We start from the raw sequence: 27,215 nt of genomic DNA on the forward strand, positions 1-27,215 counted from the left end.
GAAATTACTGGAGAATAATTGCAAATCTTGCTTCCTTTAAAACATTTTTGCTTTGTTTATTAGTTTCCAATTTACCATATTTGCCTTATCCTTCCCCAATGCACAGAGCATGCTGAGTCATTCACTACATCTACTGAATATATTAGGACAGGAGGTTTGCTGTGACTGTGGCTGTGCACACATCTCAGAGCCTCTCTGCACATCAAGTGGCTAACACACCTGGTGCTTAGAATATATCCTAGCATGGCTGCTATAGCAAACTCCTAGCACCCACTCCAATTCTCTGCCCCACCCCACAGACAATCAGAGCATTGTGCAGAACAATCCCAGAGTTGTTCGAAGAGCATAGCTTAGGGCCCAGGGGCTTGCTGTTAATTTGTGGCACTAGATCAAGAATGATATGGCAGTAGCTTTATGAATGTGCTTAGGAAAGTCTTATATCAACAGTACCTGAGGCTCTGGCCCTTTCTCTCAGCCTTCTACTGTCCCTGAAAACAATGCTGTATGTATTTGAGGAGTTGGACATGTTCTGGGAAAACATGCATTAGGAATGCACCCAAGCCCACAGTGGCCTCTGAGTTTGTTGGCATATCCCTTGGTATTCCTCTGTCTCAGATGTACGTCATTACACAGGTGAAGGAAAGTAAGATTGTGCATGCTTTGTTAGATGTCTGTTGGGCTTCATGGTCAGGGTTGGGACACAGAGTCGTAAGAGGCTATGAGGAAGCTAAGAGGAAGCTCTAAAAGAACCAGATACTTCTTGTTTCCATAAAGTGTCCTCCAGTTCCATCCCAAACATGTTTGAATGAAGCCTTTTCCCAAACTCTAGTCATCCTTCAATTATACATGTGATTAAGTTAAAATAAATCACACTTAATTGGTGGCATACAATAGAATCTAACTTTAGAATATCTACAACACTATATAGGTAGAAAATACTAGTGACAAGGAAGATTAGCTAAAGGAAGAGGCAACAATAAATGAACCCATAACCTTTTCCCAGATGTATGGTTCTGACTTAAACACAGATAAAGCAGAATTGTGAACAAGATTTAAAGAGAACTCACAAAGGATTCCCACTTATTTAAGTAATTTTTTTAGCACTAAGTTTATATGAAGCATGGAAGAATATTTATTTTGAACATTAGTGACTTGTGTTGGCACAACGTTTTTATTGACTATTATTCCAAGCTATGGCTTTTATATTTTCCTGTTCTCTTTGACTGATATTTAATGAGTATATTTTAAAGAACATTTTTTTTTGCTATTTTATGGCCAGGGTGCTAGCTCTAGCAACTGGAAATTTGTAAAACTGTACAATATAGCCCTTCCAACATGGTTCCATCAGTTATACACCAATAAATAACAGTGATTTCAAGGATGATTAATCATAATCATTATAAAGCACTTTGGCCAAGCCAACATCTGTTTCCATGGATACAGCTGCTGGCCATCCAGGTTTTGTAATTTATATGTTTTAGTTATTGTTCCCAGATGACTATGAGGACCATTCTACACAATATGACCTTTTAACTTTAGGCCCCAATGGACTCTGTGGTTTCCATGCAGCGTGTAGTGCTTTTGAGAAGTTTTTATTGAGAATTTGTAGGGCTCTGAGGAAATGAAGCAGGATTTCAGAGGTCTTCCCATCATTGCTTCCTTGAAGAGGCAAAGTGAAGAAAAGTACAGTGGTAACAATGTCAATAACAGGCAACTGACTAACTGGCAACGTTGTCAGTGAATCAGAGATCTAAAGATCCACAAGGTACTGGGGAAACTGAGAAGTGGGAGGTTGGAATGTCTTGCTTCATGTCACGCTGAAATTGAGTGGAAAGCTGGTTCCTAGCCAGATCCCCTGACACTCAGGCCAGGGCTCATCTTTTCCTCAATTATTTTAGACAAATAGGTTTTATTCAGTTCTTTATTGAATGAATGTTTGTTAAACCATACTACGTGCCAAGCTGTAGGCTCAGTGTTGGCAAGTTAATGTCAAGTCAATGAGAGAAGTCAAAACTTGTCTTGGTTTTCGCCTGTGTGGCTCAGAGTCTAGTGGGGCAAGGCTTGCATTAAGCAAATAGTGACACAGGCTAATGGACAGTTAGGCTGTGACAAGTGTTGAGTAGGTGAGAGCTATCATATCCTGAGGGCCTGTCACTGGGCATTAGGTCTAGTTACAGAGGTAAGGACAGGTTTCTCTGGAGGCAATGTCACCTGAGCTGAGATCTGAGGAAGGAATTAACTTTGTGAAAATGAAGGAAATAGCATGTCAGGGATGAGCATGTGCAAATGCCCATGGCAAGAGAAAGCAAGATGAGTACTGGCACTAAAAGGAGGTGTGACAGGAGTGTAGAAATATAGGACAAATGATCAGGGGCCTGATTATACAGGGTTTGTGTAGCGCATAATAAAATATTCTGTTCCTATACTAGTTCTAGAAAGGACTCACCTGCAATAGCCTAGCCTGACTGGGTTGTATCAGAATCAGTAGGAGTAGCTGGGGACTAGTGATTGGAGTCTATCTAACTGGAAGGGTAGAGACATGCTTCAGTCCTTTGCCCCTTTAAAAACCCTACTGTGACTTTTTCTACATTTCTTCTGCACAGCCAGATATTGAAAACGGCATGAAAGCCCTGAGGTCTTCACTGTGATTGGATAGTCTGGTTTTATATGTGACAGGTATCCAAGGTCCTGGTCTCCTCTCAGCAGAGGAGGGAGGTCACACAGTGGACTGTGGTCACAGGGCTGAAAGAATAGGTTTAGTGTAGACCTTTCTCTTTCTATGCAGAGGAACCAACACATAATGTAATCAGACAATGACATCCCATCACCGTAATCAATTCTGTTGGTTAGAATAAAGTCACAGATACTGCCGATACACAGAGGGAGTGGACTATAGAAGTGTGTGAACACCAAGAAACAGATCATGGAGCTGGTCTGCCAGCCACACTCTCCATGCCCTAACTTTACAGACACATACACAGGGATTGTTTGCATAAAGCCTGGGCGAGTTTTGCACTCTCTGTGACTCACTGAGTCAGAGAGACCCCTTGACATGGTATTGTTGCCCTCTAAGAGGACTATGGAAGTCAAAATCCATTGGTGGGAAGGAAATCCTCTAGCCTAGTTCTTTGTAGAATGAATGACAAATCTACATCAACTGGTACGAGTGATGAGGGAAATGGGAAGGTCTCTGGGGATTTTCTCTAGTTCATCATGCTAACCTTAGAAGGGAATCAGCAAGGAAGGAAAAGGGAGCTTGGCTGTAAAGGCAGGAGAAAGCAGGTTTGGGGCAGGACAGGAACTCACTGCTCTAGATGAAGGTCTGGTCCTGCTGTTTCTGGTGGGTCATCCTCCTTCCATGGGATGTGCTAGTCAGCAAGCAACTTGGAATAGGTGATCTCTCAGTCTCTAGAATGGTAGTCTCTCTGTGTGTGTATGTGTGTGTGTGAGAGAGAGGGAGACAGACAGACAGAGACAGGCAGACACAGAGACAGAGAGAGAGACAGAGAGACAGATGGGATGGAGGGACAGACAGGGCCAAATCTTAAGTTTTATTTAGCTAGATGGTGATGAAGGAAAATCTAAGACATAAAGGCTACAAATCCAAGATTATGGCCTTTGGTGTTAATTTATCATCCTGTAAGAAAGAGAAGACTTAGCAGAAAATTGATTTGCCCAAGGTGTTGCATTAGTTAGTTTACCAGCAACACGGGGCCCAGGGTTGACGTCTGACTTCCAGTTTGTACTTTATTGCTTCCCTGTGAATCACTAGGTGAAGGAGGTATGTTCCAGGTTTTTTTCGGGAGGATAAAAACAAAGGGAAAGAGATCACAGGAGAGTGACAGGACCCCTGATTACAGCTAGGCAAGTTTCAAACTTCTACTTCAGTGGAGTATGATAGAAGTTTACTGCTTTGAACAGAAAATTTCTATTTTTTGAAATATCTCTCTTGTATAGACATTCTTAGTCTCCCTGGCTGCTCTTCACTCTACCCTTGCACAGAGGATGCATGGAGTTTTTTGCTTCGTATTCTTATGCAACCCTGAAAAGCTTGCTAGGCACGGTCTACTGTGCAGGCCTTTTGGGGCTGATGATCTTACTCTGGCACATTTTTGAACCTTGTGAGTGGTAGTGTGCAACCTGACGATAACACAGGTCCCTGCCAAGACAGGGCTGCTGACAGTGCTGTCACCTTTTTGTAGCCAAGGCCAGTTCCCCAGTGTGTTACAAAAGAGTTTCACTAAGCCTTCCTTGCTCATAATCTTGGGGATGCAAGTGAAAACAACAATTAGTAGCAATTTTCACCCATCAGATTAGCAAAAATGAAAAAGATTGAATAGCCAGTAGGATATCAGTGATATCATCACTTTGGAGAACAATTTGGCAGTTTCCAAAAAAACTAAAAGTGCATATTCATTTCATTTCCAAATCTATATCCTAAAGAGGAAGCTCATCTAACTGCATAAGCAGACCTGCATAAAGCTGCTCCTCTTTCAGCATTGTAAAATATTTGAAACAACCTAAGTGAAAAAAATATAAAGAAATATCCTAACAGAATAAATATAATGGGGTTTGTTCATACAATGGAACATAATCCAGAGGTAAAAAAATAAATGAATACAATCTCTCTACGGGAACATGGATAGATCTCACAAATGTAATATTAAATGGAAATACTGCAGAACAATATCATTTTATGATGCAGATTATTTAAATGTGGAAAGCAACACACACAAAAAAATATGCATTATCTATGGATACATAAATATATGCCCAATATCACAAGTACATAAGTAATGTATTGAATATATAAAAAATAAATGCATCATATATAAAATATATTATATATTTATATAAAAATAATATATTATATATAATAATGTTAATAATAATTAATAATAATAAATATATATATAGGAGTTGCTTCTGAGAAGGAGGGAGGAAATTGAGTTGGAGGGTAAGAGGAGACAAAGAGCACTTTCATTTGATTTGTAACCTATTATTCCCTTAAAAATTTAAAAAATGTCAATATATGATCATGCATGCATGTATGCAAGATGCAGGAATTTTTTTTGGGGGGGAACAGGTTTTTAATTTTATCTTTTGAGGTTCATAAAAAGTTCTCAAAAATAATATTAATGAAAAAGATTACCATTTCTCACCAAGGGGAGGAATGTGCAACTTTGCAAATATACTCCTTTTAATTAGAGTGAGAAGGCTACTCTGAGTTGAAAAGAGTTTCAGTGGGTTAGCTGCAGCAGAATTTAGGAGAATGGCACGCACAACAAATGGGTAACTACGTCCAGATATGACCCCTCGGCAGACACATTCAAGTATATTTGGAACCACAGAACTTTTAAAAAACGATGTGCTCAAAGAAGGCTTTAAGGAAACATTGCATTGGATATGCATGGTGATCGCGGCTAATTGTATTTTTAATAGAATTATTCTTTGGTGTCTAGGAAAAGGACATTGAAAAGCAGAAAATAAATTATTTTTTACATTAAGTCTAAATTTCAGACTAGTTCTGATTGTGACAGAAATTGCTTTGTTGAAGGTTTTTCTGCTGTTCAGATGGGTGGCCATGGAGCAAAAGCACTTAAGGAATTAGAGGAGAACCAATACACTTAAAGTTTTGAAGGCAAAGGCAGAGATTTGCAGAAGTAAACATTTCCACTCAATAATGTTCAGGAAACCAGACCCCTTGCTGATTTGATTGCTAGAGTAAAAAAAATCCAAAGACACTGCTGGAAATACTCTGATTTTTTTTCAACTCAAATGATTGAGATAGTTTAATGGTGATGCAACCACAGATTTCTGTATCTCAGAAACCTATTTTTGCTTCATATCATTAGAACTCTGTTTCAGTAGTAAATTATTCCAAGGATTATTGGTAGTGATTTTGTGTGTGATTCGCTATGTAGGGTACACAACTGGTGTAGAATCAACACTTGCCGTTCAGTGAGGAGGTGTTAAACAAACAGGAGACCGGATTTGTTTCTTTTTTTGCTACTACTTTCTCCCCAGCTCATCCCTCATTTTGGTTCCAGATCAAACCTCTCAAGGAATCTCTGATGCTATCATTCCCTTTTTTGGAAATGTTCAAGGATATCTCACTTTCCACTCAATTTAGAACAAACTTATGAGCCTATGCTAATGCTCTTCCCCAGTGTCCTTCCCCACTGTTCTACGGCATGCCAGGCCAAGTGGCTTATTTTTTTCCACTTTTACTGAAGCAGCCTAAGTGGGTTAGCTTTGGGATCTTTTCTGAGTATTTCTCACTTTGTGCTCATTTTTCCCCTTACCTGTCATACTTCTCTTGTCCATTTTACCTGCTCTAGACATTACAAGAATTACCTTAAAACTTATAACCTCCATGAAATCTTTCTTAATTCCACCCCATGAAACACTATACTTCCTGCACAGCATTTGAAGTGGGTTGTCTGTGTATTTATGGGTTTTTGAGTATTAATTCAGCCTTTCTCACTCCACTGCCAGCTTCTCCAGCACTGGACTTATGACTTATTTATATTTATGTCCCTCACAGCAGCTAGCACTGTGTCCTACAAATAGTAAGTGCTTAGTTAATGTTTAATTAATGATTACCTGATTGAGAATGCAGTTGTATGGAAATGTTGGCCTAGTCAGCTATTAACTGACCTGACTTCAAATGTCAACCTTCCAATTGTCTTAACAAACCGAGACGAACCTTTGTTTTATGTGGCAAATTTTCCTAGAACAGGCCAGGCTCCACAGTGTACTTGTTTTCTTACTGCCATATGTGGAGATTTCTTTGGTGACACGGTGAAGCCAGAGTTCAAGGACCTCCAGAAGTTCTCATCCTGTGGGACTGCCAATTTTCTTAGGAGGCTAAAGATTTTCTTTCAGGTCAATGTTTCCAGCTCTGTGGCATCAGGGATAGTTTTCAGAGTTTTTATGCTGATTTGCTGTGGGTTGAGAAGACTCCATGGCACCAGCACCATCATATCTGGATAGGCAGGTATGTGTAGAGTGAAATGACCTTAGGACTCAGGTCCTTGGAATATTTCAGGGAATATTTGCCCAATCTTTGCCTGAATTATATATAATGTGGATCCTTATTTTATTCATTAGTTTAATTTACTTATCTATTCTTTGTCTTCTTCTGTAACAGGTTTTAAGTTGTTTATGGCCAACACATATATCAACACAGTGAAATATAAATAGGAGAGAAAAATGTTAAGACTAGGGCAAATGTAAGTTTGAGTCAGAGAAAAAATAAGATGGGCAGGAAGATGAAAGGAAAAAGAAGAAATCTCAGTGTTCATACTATGCGGGTCTTCAGATTTGTGAGAGGTGAACAAGAAATTGGGCTCATGTTGGCAACCGAGATGAAAACAAAAGTTGGCTTGGGATATAGTTTTAATATCTAAAAGAATAATATCAACGTTGGTGAGAAAAAATACTTCCCTGGATTAAAATCTAAACTAAATTGATCATGGAACTTCTCCTAAGGACGGTGGATCATATTCTCAACAGCAAGGCACAAAGCTGTGTGACATTAGTATCATTTCTTGGTAAACTACAAAGAGACAATTCTATATGAGATCCATTTTCAAGGGCCACTATGTCTCAGGACAAGTGTGCTCCTTCCCTGGGATTAACTTGATTTGAGGGCAAAACCTGAGATGCTAGGAAGAATGGAAAGACTATCAGAAAGTCCTTCATAAATATCTCCTTCTTCAAGCAGGCTTTGGATGTGAGGTGAAAGGCATAGAGTTCATGATTGCATTTTTTATGAGCTCATGAAGGATTCTTCATTATTAATTGAGGGTGCATTATTAATTATTAATTGGCCCTTAGTCACATTGTATGCTGAATTATCCTCATTACCACCACCTCTACCAACCTCACCCTCAACCTCAAAAAAGTATCTATTTAGCTGCCATAGTGATATGCACATAGTTGATGATTAATGAATATGAGTTGAATTAACCATGCTAGGAGCCAGTTGAAAGTAAACCCCAAATTTATTTCTCTTTAGAAATTGACCATTAAGTAAGCACTATCAGGGCTAAACAAAATTTTCCGTAATCAAATGCATTTGCATGAAACACTCAGTTTGCAAGTTAAGGGGAAAATGGTCTTAAGAATTATATCCATGAAGTGGGACTTCAGAATGTTTTTTTTTTTTTTCTCAGAATGTTTTAAAATGATAATGAAGGGATGGTCAGAAAATGTATTCTAGACAAAGATCAGTGTTTGAGAAAAAAGTCAGTAGGGAGAGCACTTCTAATCATTTCAAGGAGTCTAAACCCATAAAAACTATGAAAATGGACATTTCTGCAAAGATTATTTCATTTTACCCTAAAGCTGTCCCACCTACTAGAGATTGGTATCTAGTCAACTATTGAAACAGACCCAGTGAGACTGCAGAAAGACCTCTAGGTCACAGCACCAGAACTAAGAATGTTTTCTGATTTCAAATCCAAAGCTTTAAACCTTAGTCTTCCACCTCTCCAGTAGCTAAAGATGCATTTAATAAATATTCTACAGGGAAGAGGAGACATTCCATTTGCTGACTCTCTTCCTCCTTACCATCTTATCCAACTACACCCCTTGTATTTTGCAGTTCCTTCTCATCTTGGTTCCTCTTAGTGCCAATCCATAAAGGCAGAGCACAGCATCATTGCGTGGATGTTGGTACTTATGGATTCTTCAATTTGGAGAATGAGGTGAAAAAAAAACCCAACAAATAAAACCTGTTCTCTGAAGAATGTTACAACAGTTCCTGACAAAGCAGGAGCAACATAACATACACTTAACATATAAGTTATGGCTTGAGTTCAACTGTAAGTATCAAATACCAAAAATAATTGTAGCTTAATCAAGACAGAAGATGTGCAAGGGGCATCTAGGGGTGGTCATCCAAGGCTGGGAGAGCAGACCCGTGGTGGCTTCATGTCCTAGGATCTCTCCTGCTTTGCCAGTCTTAGCATTGGCTGCTAGTTACTGTGTCAATCCATGACCTAAGTTGCTTCATGGAGCTCTAGGCATTATATACACTGAAGAGTGGCTGCAGAGGGAACTGGAGGAAGATGAAATGGTTCATCTCCTTTTTAAAAGATAAAAGAGAAGTCTTACCCTTAAATACGGAGAACAAACTGGTGACCACCAGAGTGGAAGGAGGTGGGGGAATGAGCAAATTGGGTGATGCGGAGTAGGAGATACAGGCTTCTATTTATGGAGTGAGTAAGTCATTGGATGAGGAAGGGGGAATAGAGTCAGTGGTACTTTAACAGTGTTGTATGGTAACTAAACTTTTGATGAGCGCATCATAAGGTACAGACTTGTCAAATACTATGTTGTACACCTGAAACTAATGTAACATTGTGCACCAACTATATGTCAATAAAAACAAACAAACAAACAAACAAACAAATAAATAAAAAAAGTGGACTTAAAGAGGTCCAGTTGGGTCATATAAGACTTTGATTTATATCTCATTGCTCAGTGTTTGGCCACAGGCCACAGAAGAGCTGGAAAATGAAAACTGGTCTTGGAGGTAATGTGTCCCACTAAAAATGGGGACTCCACTACTGAGGAAGGGAGGAAGCCATAGATGATTTAGACTCAATTATTGTAGTTAGGATTTCTAGTTTCTGATGATTACAGATCTCAGACATTTTTTTTTTTACAACTTAATCAGGTTTCTCATTTAGGTTACTCTCTGAGTTGCATTAACTCTTGATTTCATTTAGACATAAATAAGTCTTATTTCCTATGTTCTCACAAAAAAAAAAAAAGAAAATGAATGGATTGATATCTCATTTTTCTGTTTGCTCTAACTATAGTTGATTAAAAACTCAAAATGTTTGTGATAAATTTTACTTTTAAATATCTGATATTTACTTCTTTCCTAATATTGCTCCCATTTTTTACATTCACTATTTACTTGTATTTTTAAAACTGAGGACTCTTTCTGATCCCACGTGAAGTTTATATCACTTTTTTCTTGTTTTGGGCAAGAATTTTTGTGAGATTAAAACTACCTACCTACAAATCCTTCATGCCAAATTTAATTATGTCTGAATTCAGAACCACTCTTAATAAAAGATGATAAGAAAGATAGGTGCTGTCATCTTTAATTTCTAAATTTTACTCCATGGCGTAGGATTCCTGATCCTCCTTAAGTTAGACATAAAAGAAACTGCATCCTACAAATCACAAGGTAGATTAGAAAACATTTGAAACCCCTTTCCTCTTCATGCTTTCTTGCTAAAAATAGGCTCCTGCCTTTAGAATTCCTTCCATACTTTGCTTAAAAGATGGTTTATTCATTGCCTATGAAAAGTCCTTATGAATCCATATGAATGCTTCTAGAATTTTCCATCACCCATTGGACTCACTTAACTCCATTCATGTATCATTCTTTTAAAGTTGTTACAGAAAAAAGTTTATTTTTGGACATAGGTAAAACGAAACACCTAAAGCGTCTCAACACCATGGCTCCATATTTGCCCTATTTCCTAATAGTACTTAGTTTCACTTAATTTAAATATTTCACTTAATTTAAAATGTATTATTATCCTATGTACCTCTAAGAAAGAAGTGCTCCCAGTTAAATATAAGACAATATTGATTGTTAAGATGCATCCTGATTTCACACTGTTGACATGCTAATAATACACCTTTTAGAATTGAGAAAATTCAGTATTTGTCTAAATAAATACACATTTTTACAGTTACAATCATAGAATACAAGCTTCTTTTTATGTTTTCCCTCCCACTAAACTATAAAATAAAAGCATTTTCTATATTTCTACATTTACTTTGCAATTACAATTTTAATAACAACATAATTTATCAAGTTGATGTACTATAATTTACTAAACCATTATGCTGTTGTGCATTTAGGGTATTTCTAGGTTTTTGATGATAAATATACTGTGCATGTAAATATTTTTATACTGTTGAATAATTTACTTATTTCACTTTCTGGATTGTCTGGATCAAAGATACATGAAAATGTGTATAGTTCTTGCTATTTTTCCGTTGCTTTCCAAAAATGTACCAGTTTCCATTTGCCACCAGGAGTAAATGAGTATCCCAGTTCCACAGGAACCTCTCCAAATGTGAAGAGCTATTTAAAAATCCCAGCTTTTTTTTTTTTAGTCTAAATGTTTCACAAATGTTGCTTTAATTTATATTTATTTGAAATAGCAAGGGTAAACATTTTTCCTCATGCTTATTTATTTAATTTTTTCTTATTGAATTTTGTTTACTAACCATGTATAGTTTTGGTTTCTATTCCTTACTTCCATTTGGCACTGGAACAATTTTAAAAATAATTGTGCTATTGGTGTGATAGAAAAAAAATATAGTCTTTGTTTTAAATATAATAAAAATTGTGGTGGTGGCAGAGTACGGTGACATGGAAAAAGAGATATGGTGACCTTGGTTTAGCAGAAAGACTGGGGAGTCTCCTGAACCTGCATTTCCAACATGTATAGGAACTCAGCGTTCTTACCTTTTTTTTTTTTTTTGGCTTTGAAAGACATAGGGTGATGCCTGTAGAATGAAGACTCTGGTATTAGGCTTACTGACTTTTAATTCTAATTTTGACCCTTAGTAGCTATATGACATTGGGAAAATTACTTAGTCTTACTTAGATGCTAATTTTTTAAAAAAAATATTTATTTATTCCAGAGAGGGGGAGCACAAGTGGGGGCCCAGAAGCACAGAAAGACAAGCCTACTCCCTTCTCAGCAGGGAGCCCAATGGCAGACTTGATCCCCGGACCCTGAGATCATGATTCCAGCCCAAAGCAGGCTTAACCAACTCAGCCATCCAGGTACCCCAAGTTTCATCTAAATTCAGCGGGGTATTAATCCTCACCTAGCAGAGTATGAGGAACATTAAATAATTTAATGTATGTGTGAAAAGCGCCTAATGTGGGGCCTGTCTTGCAACAGTGCACTTAACTCTCCTTTGGCTACTATGGATGCTAGGGCAGGTCATCTACAGCATGAGGGCACGATATTTAGGGAGATATCATTTATATAATAGTCATTGTAGATTTATATATATTTATTATAATATAACAGACGTTGTGTTTTTAATATACTACTGTCCTGTTCTAACCAAACCAATATATTATGACAATATTTCATCAGATACAAATAAATTTCCTTGAAAAAAAGGTACTTTTTCTAATTTGCAGAGCAAAACAATGTTACTGGTTAGATGAAAGTTTTGTGAATGACTAGTTTATGATTACCTATCTGTTTTTCTTATTACAAAATAATTCACATTTGTAATAGGCAGAATAATGCTTCCTCAACCCCTCAAAGACGTCCATGTACCCAGAAGTTGGGAATATATTACTTTACATGGTGAAAAAGAATTAAAGTTGCTAATTAACTGGCCTTGAAATAGGGAGATTATTTTGGATTAGCTCACTGGGCCCAATGCAATCACAAGTGTCTTTAAAAGTAGGGTAGGGAAGCAGAGCAAAAGATCAGATGATGCTGTCTGAGAAGAACCTGACCCTTTGTTATTGGCTTTGAGGATAGAAGAAGCTGATAGAAGCTAAGAAATATGGGCATTTATAGAAGCTGTACGAGGCAAGAAAGTGGATTCTTTCTCTGCCCCAGAGTCTCCAGAAAGGAACACAACCCTATTGATCCCCTTGATTTTGGCTAGTAAGTCCCATATTGTACCTATAAACTATAGAACTGTAAGATAATAAATTTGTGTTGCTTTAAAGCACTCATTTGTGGTATTTTGCTACAGCAGCAATAGAAAATGAATACAACATTATTAGCAGGAAATTTAGAAACTATAGACAAGAAAAAAAAGAAGAAAATAGAAGTCACTCATACTATTTCCTAGCTCTGTCTTCTGATAGGATCTAGAAACATGGCACCCCTGTCTCCAGATTTTGCTATGGAAAGGAAACAATAGTAGCTTAGCAGTGGAGATAACCTGGTGGACCCCACTTTAGCCAAGTAGTTAAGATCACTAGGGTAAGTCATTTTGTTGTCACATACCCCTGATTTGATGTAATGAGGAAGCCACTTCATCTTTGTGGTATTTTTCTGAAAACCCTATATCCTCAGTCTAAACATGAGAACAAAACAGGAAAACCCCAGATTGATGCACAGTTTACAAAACACCTGGCCAGTATTCCTCAAAACTGCCAAGGTTATGATAAACAAAGAAATTCTAAGATTGTCATAGACCACTGAGACTAAGGAGACATGATAGTTAAAGGTAAAGCAAAATGCTGGAACAGAAAAAGAGCATCAGTGGAAAAACTGGTGAAATCTAAATATGGCCTGGAATTTAATTAGTAGTAAGGTGGATATCAATATACCAGTTTTAACGAATGTACCATAGTTATAGAAGACATTTCCATGGGGAGGAAATGGGAGCTCTCTCTACTGTCTTTCCAACTTCTCTGTAAATCTAAAATTATCCACAAGTAAGAAAAATACCTTTCACATAGTCTCAACACTCAAAAACTGCTCTTAATATTTTACAAAATTAAGGTTAAACTCTAATTTTACTACTTTCAATCCCCTATGTGTTTTAAGTACATCATTTAATCCTCAAAGCAATACTCTGAGGTAGGAAATATTCTCAACCCCATTTCATACACTTATAGAGAGAGGTTAAGTAACTTGCCCAAGGACACACTGTTGAGTGGCAGAGCTAAGTTTCAACCCAGGCAGCCTGGTTCTAATCAAAATGTTATCATCGTACTATGAGTCGTCTTCTCAAGGAACAGTTACCTAAATTGGAAGATAGCAGAGAAATCACAGAGCTTATTCTGTAGAGATTACTGTAGATCAAAAACAAGACCAGCAACAGCAACAGCAACAGCAACAGCAAAACCCTTACAATTGTCTTGTATTATTAAGTCATTCTGCTTGGAAGATACAACCTCAGAACAACCAGCAGGGAAATTTGAGAAAGAGTAATCTAGAGAATTCTCTGCCATTCCTATTCTAGTTAATACTAAACCTCTGTTTAGTATAGGATTGACATTATTTTCAATATCTGCTGTAAATATTTTTCTGCAACATGATTCTTGATGACATCACAACGCATCACATCAGTGTAATGGACCTAAAACTTGCAAGTTCAGCAAAGGGGGTGTGGCAACATCTTTGAAAAGCTTTATAAACTGTAAAATGCTTTATGACTCTTAAGCATCCTATTACAACGTATTTTAAAAATTAGAATTCTTTTCCTACAAAGATCCATAGGTTTTCATCTAGTTAGCTAATGCTAAAATAAAACAAAACTTAGATGTAATTTTCTCTTATCTGTGTTTCTGTCTAGCACATTTCTTTGTGAGTAGAATTAAATTACAACCAAAAATAGAAATGCATTTGTTAGCACCTGGTACCATTGTTCTAAAAGAAAGATATTTTCTCCATGATGGCAAACCTTCCTCACACTGAGTAATATACAATTGAATTTGCATGTTAAAAAATGTGTGCCCTGCTTTTTTATAATTAAAGATAAGATTAACCTGTGTATTCAGTTTTCCTCCAACAACAACTTGAAAGATTTTCATGTTAATTTCACTGAAAACAGGATGAAAATAATGGGTAATTATTTTATGCTGACATTCTCTTCCATTAGATTGAATGTGCATTTTGGAACTGAGCTGTCAGTTTTGATTTCAGCTTAGTTTTCATGTAGAGTTGGTGCATTGAGATTATTTTCCCATTATTATTTAATATGTACCTTTTTATGGAAGTGGAAGTAATTTTGGGCCATCCTGTCAATCATCTCCTCATAGTTTGGACACACATATGTGAAATATAGGAGAAAAGTCTTGAGCCATCTCTTTCAGACAGTCTAACTTATTTACAAATATGAAAATCCTGATTTTGTGCCCTTTGTTAGAACTGACCATGGTTTAAAGTTAAATAATTTAATGAAAATCTATATAGTGCTGATGTCATGGACAAAAGTCATTTTATTTGTTTATACAAATGAATCCATTCATTCATTTTTAATGCCATGCTCCTATGTATATTGCATTGAGGAGATGGTATTTACCTAGGTAGCTCAGAATATAATGTTAGCTGATCTCATCTTTTCTTAGCTTTCTTAAGAATTTGAGGTGTTGGATCCCACGAAGAAGTTCTGATTAATATAGTTATTAATTCATAAAGAGAACTTTATTTTTATTTTATACACTGATGGTTTAATAACAATTTTAAGTGTATTATTCGGTCTTCCAACATTTATTATGTGCCTACTATAGATAACCACCCTGTTAGTGGAAAACAGTGTCCTAAGATGTGTATGACAAAGTCTCTGTGCTCTAAGTACCAACAATTCGATGGCTTATAAAAGAATGTTTGGATTTTATTTGATAAATTTTGGGGAACTAATGAATGTTTTTGATCAAGGGCATCAACATGGTGTGTTAGAGAATTTCAGTGGCCATGGTATATGGCTTATATACTTTAGGAAGTCATAGACTGGGACACTGGTATGAGATTATTAGGGCAGTATGGGGGAGGGGCAGATGAGAGTGGTGGCATTTAGATGGATGGACAGAAAACGAACAAGTGCATAGGAGAAGAGTCTAAGCATTCTCACAGATGACTGGCTAACTGAAGGTTTGCATTTGAACAAATGGATGAATTATTTTAGAAATATAGCCAGGTCTACAGGAGGCTCTGGTCAGAGTGAAGACAGTAGTCTTCATTTGAACAACTAGAATATAGGGTTTGGTCAGATTCTCAGTAGGCAAGTAAGCATACAGGCTGAGATGTGGAGAAAGGATAGGGAGATACAGTTTCTGGATCCATTTCTTATAAAAAGAATTTGGAATTTGGTAGCTGTTAGAGTAGATAGGATTCACGAGGGCAGTTGCTTTCAAACTATTGACTGTGATCTGTAATATACTTTATTTTACACCATGACTCATTACATGTATGTGTATGAATATGAATGTTTATATATGATATATACTCATATAAATTTATATATAATCTTCATATAAACTTATGTCCCCTCCCCTAAATGTTGCCCTCATTACATTAAATGCACTCTGACAATTTTCCATTCTATTTTTAAAATCTTATTTAAAAAAAGTTCTGGTCATGACTCATTTGATAGATTTCAGTCTATGAATCAGTCACAATCTGTGGTTAACAATATTCGTGCTGTGGATCCAGCTCCTGTGTGTTTTTCCTTATCCTCATGCCCCTACACTCTGCAGGGAGGCTCAGCTAAGATTTTGATCAGGCTGGCCCTGCTCCCCCGCCCCTGAATTCCCCACCTGCCTGAAACCTAACTGAGAAGAAGCAACAGCATTCAATTAAAGATAAGTCTTCTGATTCTTAAGGACCCGGGATGTGTAGAGTGTGGTTCTATTTAAAACATGGTAAAAAAGAAAGGTGAGGAGAAAAGAGAAAAGGTACAAGATAAATGGATAAGAAAGAGATGAAGGAAAATTTACTTTGAAGTTAAATCTCCAACTTTCTTCATATATGTATGGGGTCAGGTTATTGGCAATCAAATATTTTCAAGGTCACCAGAGGAGCCAGAGCTCTTAAATATGCTTTTGTTTACTTGTTTAAAGATTTTTACTTATTTATTTGAGAGAGAGCATGAGTAAAGGGGAAGGGGCAGAGGGAGAGGGAGAAGCAGACTCCCCACTGAACAGGAAGCCAGACTCAGATCATAACCTGAGCCCAGGGCAGATGCTTAACTGCCTGAGCCACCTAGGTACCCCTTAAATCTGTTTTTATTCTGAGAGGAGGAAGGTTGGAGGGTAGGGTGTGCATTTGTGGTTGTGTATACATGTTTGTGTGTGCATTTCTATGTTTTTGTGTGTATGCACTTATGTGTTTATGTATATGTATGTGCCTACTCTGTGTCATTTTTATTCCTATTTTCTTTAATTTCACCACTCTGACCTCAGTATACACAGGCTCTCTGACACATCTGCCTTAGCCTACATCATCTGCCACTATTCCTCCATGTGGAAATCAACTATTCCCCTCCCAGACACTCTCCCTAATTCATTAAAGATAAAAGTACTTGGTGTATTTTCTGTCTTTCTCCCACTAATCCTGTCATCATGTTTGGTAACATCATACAATATTCATGTAGACAATGCATTCCCATAACCTATCCTCTCCCTAAGATCTTCCTTCAAGAATCTTCTCTCCTGAGTGGATCAGTTAATACCGTAGCCATATTTACTCTCTCTTATCAGATCTCCACACTCCTTAACTCATTCTCAGCTTTAGCTTGATCTTAGATCATAGTTCTTAGATCACCTTGCATCTTATTTCAGTTGTAGAAATGGAAGCTAGAGAGAAATAGAAGTAGAGAGCTTCCCTATATTTCCTTACTTCATTTTCCAACCCACTCACATATTTGCTTCTGTGTGCTGTCTTCTTTCTGTCACAGTGGAGGGACTGTTAGTTGCCATGATCACTCCATCTGGTATGTTGGATTCACATTCTCTCATCTACTCAAGAATATTGCTCTGTAGTTATATCTTTCCTCAACATAAAACTTTCCCTCGGCTACCTTTTTTACATTAGCATACAGACATGTTGACGTATCTTCCATCTTTTAGGAAAAGGTCCCCTTCCTTGATAGAGTGCTCAGTACTTGCTGTCTTCACTTCTTAATCTTGTATTCTCTCTTTAATTCGTTTCATCAAGTTTCCTTCCCTACTCTTGCACTGGAACTATTGTTGGAAATACAGTCTACCCTTGAACAACAGGGTTTGAACTGCACAGGGCCACTTATATGCAGATTGTTTTGGATAAATACAGCACTGCAAATGCATTTTCTCCTCCTTATGATTATCTTAATATTTTATTTTCTGTACCTTACTTTATTGTAAGAATATAGTATGTAATACAACATACAAAATATTGGTAATCAACGTTTATATTATTGGTAAGGCTTCCGGTTAAGGGTAGGCTATTAATAGCTAAATTTGGGGAGAGTCAAAAGCTACATGTGGATTTCTGACTGTGGAGTGTTGGTGTGCCTAACCCCCACATTGTTCAAGGGTCAACTGTATGCCAGTGACCTCCATCTAGTAAAGTCCATTGGTCAGTTTCTTTCTGCTTATACCCAGAACATCTCATTACATCTATCTCAATGATAGGGCAGTCTTAGAGCTAAGTCCATGTGTGAGCATTTGGGAAAAATCTTGATTGATTAAAACAAATTTTTTTGGTATTGTGTTCAAATAAAGAAAGATGAATCACAGCAAATAAGTATGGATTCTTCCTTTGTTATTGAGTTCTGCCCCTGAGTAGCCGGAGACTGCGTAAGTTCTGCTGGTAGAAGTAGGAGTAAGAAGACAGGAGTCAAGGAGATGTTGTTTCTAATTGCAGCACTATTAGGAACTGGCAATAGGGTTGTGAGTGGATCACCTAATGTCATAAGCCTTGGTGCTCAATTTTCTTTTCAGAATTGGGGATGGTACCAGAGGCTGGATGGTATCTCTTGCTTCTCTCTGCTCCCATATCACACGTTCTGTCTAAGAAGACCTTTCAAGATGAGCCTTAGTTAGCCATAGTCTTCAGGTTTTCTTTAGCTTTGTCATGTATAATGCAAATAGGGACAAATTTAATCCTTTTGAACCATTTAGCGTCTAAGGGAGAGTGATCTGTGTTATGCTGAGCAATCCCATTGTGCTGGTACCAAGAACTGTTAGATAAATGCAGGGGTGAGTCCCAGCCAGTGCCCGAGGGCCAGTAGTGTGTTTCTCTTTCCAACTAATTGTTCAGTCATGTCATGCTGTTTTGGTAGACTGAAATTGACAAAGGAGGTAGTGTTTACACCAAGGAAATGTGATACATGGGGGCTTTCCTTCCCCAACTTCACTCCTTGCCTAAGAGTCACTTGTTAAATATTTTTCAGCACACCACCAGATAAACATGGATGAGTGTCACCATCATCTGATAAATAAGTCCAAGGATGTCTTTGATTCATAGTGGTACATGGGGTACATGGTACCTCTATGGTACATAGAAAACCCACATGTATAACTACCACCACCATCCTTTTAACAACCTTGGTGGAGAAGTTACTTAATGAGTCACAAAATTAAGAACTTTACATGATTTAATTAATACAACAGCTCAGGGAATGCTTATTATTAGTATTCTTTTTATAGACAAGGAAGCAAAAACGAAGAGAGGATAAATAACCTACCAAAGATCAGACAACAGGTAACTGACAGAACCTGAAGTGGTGCCTATGTTTCTCTGATTCCAACCGTGAGCCTACACTGCCTCTTTGACATATAATAGACACACAGAGACATTCTTCTCCATACATACATTTATGGGTTTAAAAATACTTCTTTTCTCTTCACTGTGGTAATTGTTTATCTCTTCCTTCACAAGTGCAAAAATGTCATGAACACGAATATCACACCAGAGACTTGTTTGTTCTCTGAAACATTTAAAACATTCCCTAGGGACTATTTCAGAAATGAGACTGAGGATCTCAGCTGAGTCAAAATCATCAGAAAGGCACAGTGATATGGAATATGCACACACTTTTGTTCTTAGAAAGCTTTATCTCTTCTTGCTAGCAAAATATCTCTTCTTGCTTAGCCTAAGACAGGGCACTTTGCCCTCAAAATAAATTGCTTCTTAAAAAAGTGGTTGTATAATCTTTGAATTAAAATTCCAAATCCACAGAGAAAAACGTTACCAGCACTGTATTAGCTTTAAAAGAAAGTGTCCATTAGCTCACAGAACAGGCAAAGGAAGCTAATCTCAGGACAGCAAGATGGATGTGGGAGTAAGGGCAATGCCTTTGATCCACTACCCATAGAGCATTCTCAACAGAATTATGTAAATGACCTTTAAAAAGTATTTTGGAGCAAGCAGACCTGGACGCATTTATAGATTTCCAAATCTAGGTATCTAATCAGATGAGAAGGAAAATTAAGCCTTTCTCCATTTATTTCTACTAGAAGCTCCCTTTTCTAATTTTTCCTTGCATACGAATCTTTAAAGATGACAGTTGCAATGCCACTAGAAATGCCTCTAGGAGGTAAAGAAGGGGAACATAGAATGGCTGCCTAGGACTTGTCAGCTTTAGCATATTGATCATCTTTCCCTCCCGGGAGATTTGGTTGAAGTGGGTGGCAAGGGGCTTGGAAATTAGGTCAGGGGTTTCCACCAGCCGGTTGCACTTGAACCAACTATAACATATGTGTCTAAGGGTTTGTAAGAAATTAAATATGCTAATGAATCCAGTTATTGTTCTGTGGGAAATATTCCTCATCTGTCCTGCATCCCTATATACCACGGAAGCATATTTTCAGGATGACCTTGAGTGGTTTACAGACTGCTGCTCCTGGTCCAGGCAGCAAACTTTTGGGAAACACTGGTCCACGGTTTTCAACTCTAGCTTCATTTTAGAATCACTGGGGGTTAAAAAGAAAAGAGTAGCAAAGCCTGGAACCCGCCTCAGACCACAGGCTCTAGGGAGGAGCTGGAACATCAGTGTCTTTGATATGCCTTCCCACATGATTCTTGTACAGGCATAATTGAAAACCATGGATCTAGATTTACCTCTTCATTTTATAGGTGAAGAAATTCAGTGTTAGAGAGGTGAATAGTGCAAGGTCACACTTAATTTAGTTCAATTCAGCAAATGTTTATTCAACGTCAGTTAGACTCAGGCTATGAACTCAGGGGTACAGAGATGAGGGCGTTGCTTTGGAAAGGAGTTGGTCTGTGCTTTCCCAATGTGGCATTTCCTGAATTCCTTGCAGGCATCACAAGACTCTGGGGAATATTTTCATTATTTCAAAATTCCCATGGGAGACTCCATGTTCACTGGTGATTAATCTGTACAGACAAACCACATGACCTAATGTATTTCTATTAGATAGAGTTTTATTAACTAGGTGCATGGTAACTGTGGTGTTCTTGCGCTGACCAGGAGCTCTGACTCTGGGAGCCGGTATCTAGTGGTTATAAACATTGATTTCTAGAATCAGACAGTTGGTCAAGCCCTGGGTCCTCTACTGACTAGTGATTTGACTATGGCCAAATACTTTTATTTCTCTGTGCCTCAGTTTCCTCAAAAGGGTGATGATAACCTCTTAGGCATAGGGTTATTTTGAAATTATCTGTGAAGTGCTTACAATGTCAGGAAAATAACACCCTATGAATGTCTGCTATTGTTACCAATGTGTATTTTTCCTTCATTCTTTCTTCTACGAGCTTTTACTAAGCTCTGGGCTGGCTCTAATGCTAGGGAGTGAACCAGATTACCAATCACTATACATCTCTAACCTTCAACTCTGGTCATTATCAAGGTGAACTAGAAAAATATGAGCCATGACTTGCATTTTTTTCTTTGTTGAAAGCAGTTGATTAACTGGAGCAGCGGGGACTTTGCTATGCCTTGGTGGAACTGTGCAGTGGCCGAGTGGGTGGGGAGGGTGACTGGGAGGGAGAAGCAGTGGCCAAAGATGCAGCAACACTGAAAGTAAATGGCCTTTCCTCACTTCAAGGAAATCCTTGGTAATAGACAATTCTAACAGCATTCAATTAGCATAAATGAAAATTGGTACAATAAATTGTTACTTTTATGGCTTCCTTGCACTACTGGGTGAATTTTTAAAAAACATGTTTTATTATTTAGGTTTTGCAACTAGAAGGGAAACCCGGTAAAAAGGTTAATATGAATTGGGCCATTTGTGACAGAATTTTGTTTGATGAACCTCTTTCAAATTGACATTAAAAACACACAATAAGCAGTATATTCTAATGTCAAATATTCCTCATCAATAGTTAGTGATTAGTCATAATTCATACCTTTAGAATAAGAAAATATAGTTTCTGGTGAGAAAAATCTTTTGTGTGTCCCGTGTGTGTGTGCATGTGTGTGTGTATGTGTGTGTGTGTGTGTGTGTGTGTGTGAGTTTAGTAGAAACTGAATTCTCTCTCATGGAACCCATGGAGCACTTTTTCACAGTCTTTTCTTTGCCTGGATGTCTTTGGTAATTGTGAAGCTATAGGCTTTATTCTCAGGAAAATGTTCCTAAGTATATATGCACAATTTTGCATGCATTTATATATTTTTTCAGGTTAAACAAAGTCTGAGGTTTTACCTACCAAAGTTTATGGTTCCGAAACTTGGATCTCCAAAAAAAAGGGGAGAGGTAAATATTTACTAGATGGGAACCTACATATATAATATCAGGACTCTCCAGCTTTAGGGATCCCTGGGTGGCTCAGCGGTTTAGTGCCTGCCTTTGGCCCAGGGCATGATCCTGAAGTCCTGGGATCGAGTTCCTCATTGGGCTCCCTGCATGGAGCCTACTTCACCCTCTGCCTGTGTCTCTGCCTCTCTTTCACTGTGTCTCTCATGAATAAATAAATAAAATCTAAAAAAAAAAGCACTCTCCAGCTTTTCTGAAGCTTCGAGGCAGGTGATATGCAGGTACTGCTTCTTTTAGCTACCACAACAGCCAGTAGATGATGGTTTGAAGCCTCCCTCTCCTCCCTCCCACAATAATTTATTGAAATTTTGTTAAATCTGAAGATACAGTCAGAACTTGATCATTTGTAGAAAACTGTGGGGAAGAAGTCCTTAGAAATCTAACTTCTTTTAGTTTTGGGTAAGTTGTGATCTGATTAAAGCTACTGAAGCCAAATTTAGAAATGCCACAGGCAGCACTGGCTACATGATTTGTGGGTACCAGTGTAAAATGAAAATACTGGGCCTCTTGTTCAAAGGTATCAGAATTTCAATATGGTGACAGCAGAGCATTAAATCATGTGGGGACCTTTTTAAGCATGAGGTTTGTGCAACTACACTGGACAGTCACCCATGAAACTGGGCCTGACTGCAAGAGACACAGAGACATTGATGGGCTACAGTAACTAATACAAAACTGAAAGTTGCTTAAAGGGAAAGGGAGGATTGATCTTGTTTTTGGTGGGAGAGTAGAGTTAGGAAACAAAGAAGGATGGATGGGAGAGAACTTTATAATATTGTCTCTTTTCTTTCCCCTACATTTTTCTCTGTGGGCCTGAAAGTAGAAGTTCAAGTGGCAATCACAGCAGTTTTCCAAGGCTTCTTACATGGCCCCGCTGAATAGGAGCTTATCAGATTGGAGAAGCAGTGATTTTCTAGGGAAAAGCCAATGCGATGGGCACAGTGGACAAGCTAGACTCTATATATGCTCTCCATTCCTTCCCTCTCCTCCTGCATGAGGCAGTTATAATGAGGAGTGGTTGCCTCACTGTTGCTGAGAGCAGTGCCCAGGGCAGAGGTTCCGCAAGATCAGGAGCAGGCTGTGAACTTGGGTAAGGGAATGGAATGGGTGAGTCTAGACAGTAGCACTGGCAGTCTTCTGCCCCCAGGTACTCTCCATCATCCCCGCTCCTGTAGAGACCCCCTAGCTAGGGCCAAACCACTGCTCCAAGGAAATAAAACATGTGCTCCCCTCTCTCTAAAAAGATCCACTATTTGAGGAACATAAGCCACAAATAAGAAAGAGTACTGAAATTAAAAGACTTTCTAGAGGAAGCAGAGCTAATGAAATGGAATATGAATTTATAATGGCCTTAGTAAATATCCTCACAGAGAGCTAAGGTAAGCTTTTGAAATTATAGAGTAGGAAAAAGTACTAATTTAAAATTTGGGGTATGAAAACCTAATAATTGTGATTAAGAAAAGAAGAAAAGGAAGTAACTGGAGAATCAGTGGAATCACAGAATGGCTATGATTGAAGTACAAACTAGTAAGCCAAAAGGTTGTGTCACAAAACTTTCCTGGAAGACATCAGGAAGGGAAAAATGTCAGGAAGAGATAGAACCCATGAAAAATGTTGAATCATGAAACAGAGAAATAAAAGTGTCAAAATATATAAAATAGAATTCCCAGACAGTGAGAAAGAATCAAAACAGAGGAGAAAATATGAACAAGAATTTCCCAGGATTAAAGAAAGATATAAAAGCTCAGGATAAAAAGGCTAATGGAGTGCTGAGCAGGACAGATAAGAAAACTACAATCAATATCCAGACAGATTATGGTTAAACTTACGAGCATAAAGACAAAGAGAAAATTTAAAAGCTTGCAGAGAGAAAGAAAAGACCTAAACAAGTGCCAGATTTATGGTGAGCCTCTGAACAGCAACACTGGATTATGTCCTCGAAGTTTAGAAGGAAAAGAACTTTGAATTTAGAATTTTATATCCAGAAAAACTACCATTTTAGTAAAGAAATTCTCAGAATAACAAAGTTTTAAAAAGTTTGCCACTCAAAAATCCTCTTTTGAAGAGCTTCTGTGAGAAGTGCTCTACCAAAATGTATGATCAATATCGAGGGATAAATGAGTATGGAAAATAAAGCATTTAAAGAAGCTGATCAAGTTTATTAATGTCTAAAGAAAAAATGGCTCTATAAAAAGCTTTATAATTTTAACAATGAAGAATGAATACCCTAGTTGATACTGCCAAGGCAAGGGCAAAGAGGATTTAAGGAAAAGTGTGTTCCAGATTTTGCCTTGTTTGGGAGACATGATTATTGATAAATTTAAATATTGAGAGGGAAAACTAAGCATAACAATGGGTTTTAACAAATTAGGATAAAATGCAAGAATAAAAAAGCAAAATGCACAAAGCTCAAATGGCAGAAAAAATTTATCTAAACAAGGATTTGCTCAATGTCATGGAGGTTAAAACACAGACTTATAGATAAAAATCCTATGTTCAAGCACTGATTGTGCCACTCATCATTGTGGGACAACAGGCAAATAACCTCTGTAAATCTTGGTTTTGTGTCTTTAAAACTAGAATAACAATGCCTATCAGAAAAGACTTAAGTGGAGGCTGAAATAAGATACTATCAGTATTGGACTAAGTGCAAAGCCAGAAAATAATAACTGCTTGATAAATGACAGCTAGTCCAACCCACATTCATAGTTTTAGTGCTGACTTAGTCTTTTTCTGTCTTTGGGACCAAGAGTGCTGAGATTATTGCATAGCACACACTAGCATACTAGGATTCTCATCAATTGTCCTTTTGTAAAATACTCTTGTGTATACAGTAGTCCTCCTTACCTGCTGTCTCACTTCTTGAAGTTTCACTTACCTGTGGCCAACCACAGTCTGGAAGCAGATGATCCTCTTGACTTACCTTCAGAAAGTCAAGACTAGTCTAATCCTATGTCACAGTGACTATGCCATTGACTTCAATCTCACCACATAGGCATTTTATCATTTCACATCATCACAAGATTAAGGATGAGTATAGTAAATTAAGATTTTTGGAGAGAGAAAGAGATCACATCCACATAATTTTTACTACAGAGCATTGTAATAATTATTCTATTTTAGGATTAGTTATTGTTATTAATCTCTTATTGTGCCTGATTTAGAAGTTAAACTTTACCATAGGTAAATATGTTTGTAGAAGAAAAAAACGAGTATATACAGGGTTTGGTACTATCCGTGGTTTTAGGCATCCACTGCAGGTCTTGGAACATATTCCCTGTGAAAGCGGGGATGATTATATTTACATGCTGCTCTCCATGAATTAAAAATCTTCCTGTTGACTCACCATCAGTAAACACATACTTTAAGGACTCTTCACAGGCAAAGTTAATCCATACTTCACCTCAACAAGACATAAGGTACAACCTAGTAGTTAATATGGGTGTTGGATCCAGCCTGATCTGGTTTTATGTTCCAGTTCACTGACATTGCAAAGTCATTTAACTTTAATACACCTTTGTTTCTTCATACTGTGACCTGTGCTATGACACTACTGACAGAACCCATCTTATAGTGTTATTTTGAGTATTAAATGAGAGTAGGCATGCAGAATGCCAGAAGCAGAATAAATGTTCAGGGATTGTTAGTGTTGATGACAATTAGGATGATAATAATCATGGTTATAGGATGTAGTCAATGCTGTGAGAATATTTTCCCTCTATCCTTTCTTCCCTCCTGCAAATTTAAGAATAAAATATTGAAATTAAGCCTAACTATCTTAATCAGTTAATGTAAATAAACCAAATGCTTATAAGCACAATATAGTCTATTTGTTTCTTTCCTTCCTTTAATTGTTATAGTTCACACAAATAATTTCAACTTCACAATTGCTAATACCTGCTGAGAGATAAGAGCAGATTTCTCTCTCTCTTTCTCTCCCTGTCTCTCTCTCTCTCTCTCTCTCTCTATCTCTCCCTCTCTCTTTTTTCTGATCTCAGATGGGGTGAGATACCTTATCCAAGGACATAATACACAGTAAGAATGAAGGTCATGTTCCTTATGAGACCTGGAAAACACCTTTTTCCCCTTGATTCCTTTGACAAAGGGTGTCCCCATGCCAGTTTTCATGCAAGATTTATTAAATTGTCACAGAGGGTCATGCATATTCTAGTAGAAGATACTAATGATGATTCTAAAGATGCATTCTTTTGTAACCTTCAGGCAGTAACAGACTAAAACCAATGCTTGATGTGAAACTACTAAGAAGATAGAGATAGAGTAATGTGTCACTAAAAGTGAAGTTGCAGATTCATTTTGTCGTGCTCTTTAACACTTGATTGTGTGGAAGTGGCTCTGGATAGTGAAAGGGGACTCAATGCATTTGGCTGGAAGCAATCTTATGACAATACTGAAAATAAAAAGGAACCAGACTATGAAGAATAATGTGGGGACAGAAACACCCAGGCAATCACCAGAGTGTAAAATAACTGGTCACATCAGCACAGAGTATTTAGACAGAAAGACATGCAGGAAGGCAGTGTATTAACCAGAAGGCAAGACTGGAAGGCAAAGCTCATGGTGATATGTTCTTTTTTTTTTTTTAATTAAAAAAAAATTTTTTTTTAAATTTATGATAGTCACAGAGAGAGAGAGGCAGAGACAGGCAGAGGGAGAAGGAGGCTCCATGCACCGAGAGCCCAACATGGGATTTGATCCCGGGTCTCCAGGATTGCGCCCTGGGTCAAAGGCAGGCACCAAACCGCTGCACCACCCAGGGATCCCAGTGATATGTTCTCATGAAAGAAGAGGGTTATCACTAAAACAGCCAATGCATGATGGGGTACTTATGATCTATCAGACTCTCTGAAAGTCATTTTATAATTATTAACTCATATTATTCCACAGACCTTTATGAATAATGTTCAAATATTATCATCATTTTATAGATGAGGAAACTAAGATACAGAAGTTTAGGGGA

General features: G+C 37.7%; 1 long non-coding RNA gene across 1 annotated transcript in view; it reads left to right on the top strand.

Annotated features, from left to right (window-relative positions):
• Positions 1–27,215, top strand: part of LOC140600704 (uncharacterized) — a 42,877-nt gene that overhangs the window by 1,265 nt on the left and 14,397 nt on the right. The window contains exons 2-3 of the long non-coding RNA XR_012003867.1: positions 8,612–8,831; positions 11,689–11,833. This is a non-coding gene — a long non-coding RNA (uncharacterized lncRNA). The remainder of the gene's footprint in view (positions 1–8,611; positions 8,832–11,688; positions 11,834–27,215) is intronic.

Source organism: Canis lupus, chromosome 12 (genome assembly GCF_048164855.1).
Source record: "Canis lupus baileyi chromosome 12, mCanLup2.hap1, whole genome shotgun sequence".
NCBI lineage: Eukaryota > Metazoa > Chordata > Mammalia > Carnivora > Canidae > Canis > Canis lupus.